This window comes from Glossina fuscipes, unplaced genomic scaffold (assembly GCF_014805625.2).
Source record: "Glossina fuscipes isolate IAEA_lab_2018 unplaced genomic scaffold, Yale_Gfus_2 113, whole genome shotgun sequence".
NCBI classification, from domain to species: Eukaryota; Metazoa; Arthropoda; class Insecta; order Diptera; family Glossinidae; genus Glossina; species Glossina fuscipes.
In genome coordinates, this window is record NW_023998456.1 from 1,707,441 (window position 1) to 1,709,636 (window position 2,196).

Consider the following 2,196-nt stretch of genomic DNA (forward strand, 5'->3'; position numbering starts at 1 on the left):
TTGCCTTCCATTAAATTAATTTAAAAACAAAACAAACAAAAAAAAAATTCAAAAAAAATCTATTGAAAACAGAGCAACCACACCAACAACAACAATAAGAATAATAATAATAATAACAACAACAACAACAGCAATTACCGTAAATAGTTCACAATAATGCACATCTATACACACATTCCACAGAAATTCCACGTACACGTCTACACGATAGTAGCAATACGAAAAAAAAAAAAGAAAAAAACAAAGCAAAAGCTATATGTTATTATTTATTTTAATATGTAGAGGTAGAAGCGTTCGTTCCCTTGATCAGATAACTTGTAGCTGTAAAAACTAATTGAAAGATTCCAATTGAATGGCCCTATTAAACGGTGAAATTTACTTTATCGACGAAAACTTATATGAAACGGATAAAACTGGATGATGTGCTTACGTAAATCCCTTAATTGAGAATAATGAATAAGTCTAATTATAATATACTAGCAATTCTCCCAGCCAGCTTAGCAGACTCGGCTAATACCAATAGGGTTTTTAGATCAATTTTTGAGCGGACAAGTATGGACAAAAAGTAGTAGGCACGTTTTTTTATAAAAGAGCAGAAAATTTGAAAATAAAAAAAAAAAATGCATTTATTCGGTAATTTCCCGAAGCTTTTTTCCAGATATTGGGCTTGAAAAAATTTTCCGCACATCTATTTTGGAAAAATATCAAAAGTACTTTGTTTGTTTTGTCTAAAGTAAACCCAAACCTTTTTTTACAGGGTAGATGCGTTCCTTAGAAGACTTTATAAAAAATTTTTGATTATTTCTCCTAAAGTAAAATGAACACATCCTTTTTTTACACGGTGCATACGTTCCTCAGAAAACGGAGTAGAAAAAGTCGTTGCAAAAATTTGCGGTTATGTTCCACAACTTTAAAAATTCCTTTAAGATGAAGAAACTCTAAATACTTTCCCAAAAAATCGTTTAAAAAAACAATAGTGAAATCAATAGCACATGTTTACAAGAAAAAAAACCAATTACGGTTATTTTGCAGTTAAAATTCAGTCCATAAGTAAAGCATGTGAAAATCAATTTCGAAACTGCACGTTTAGTGCGGACTGGACCAAAATGCTATCATCAGTACATATGTCTAGCAGAGCTATCAGTTTTGATTCATGTGGAGACTGATCTTAAAATTCGGGTACTCGACGCAGTAGACCAAGTAACTAACACATGTGTGAGTATAAACCGACTGACTTCTGATTACGATATTCCCCCAACTGTAGGATAGTGTCAAAAAATTACAATAAAAAAAGAGTTTTTTTAAAACCGTGTTATTTCAAAATTGAGTAATGGAAACGCTTGCGAAAAAAGAGTTGGGTGCACTTTAGTAATAGTACTTTATTTATTTCTCGTAAAGTAATTGACACGCACTCGTGGTTGATGCTTTCTACAAAGGGTCCTTCCCGGTGTACTGTCGTTCACTTTTGACGGCGACTTTTAGAAAATTTATTACTCAAAATCTGTTTAAAGTATCTTTGATTACTAATATATTATTTTTGTAATACTTGGTCGGGTTTATCTTAAGAAACCTTATTAAGAAATAAAGTATTCAAATACATTTCAAAACGGAGATAGGATTAAGTCAATGTTAATAGCTGACCGACTGGGAGAGCTACAAAATGAAAAAAAATAAACAAAAAAGTTACTAATATGTTATTTTATCCGTTTTATATAAATATTAAAACAATTATTATTTCTAATTATACATACTTATATATATAAATATATTTATATATATATATATATATATATATGTAAAGAAAACGTGCATGTTTAAATCACTCCTAAAATCATTGTGTTTTTGTTGTTTTCTTTGTTTGTCTCTTTTTTCGACTTTTATCCGTTTCAGATAACAAGGAGAGAAGAGTTATTTGGCATTAAAATTTAATCTAGTTAAAAAAGAAAAGAACATTTTAATTGAAATTAAAAAAAAATATATATAATAATTTTAAACGACCGTATTTAAGCAAGTTATGATTATAATATTCTGTATGCGAAGGGTTTGCTAACTCGGTATTATGTTGAGAGTATTTCTCTGTTTTTTACACAGAAATATGTATATATATATATATATATATATATATACAATTGAAGAGTAGAAAGTAAAAATCAAACAAGTAAAAGACAAATATAATTAGGTATGTACAAAAAGAAA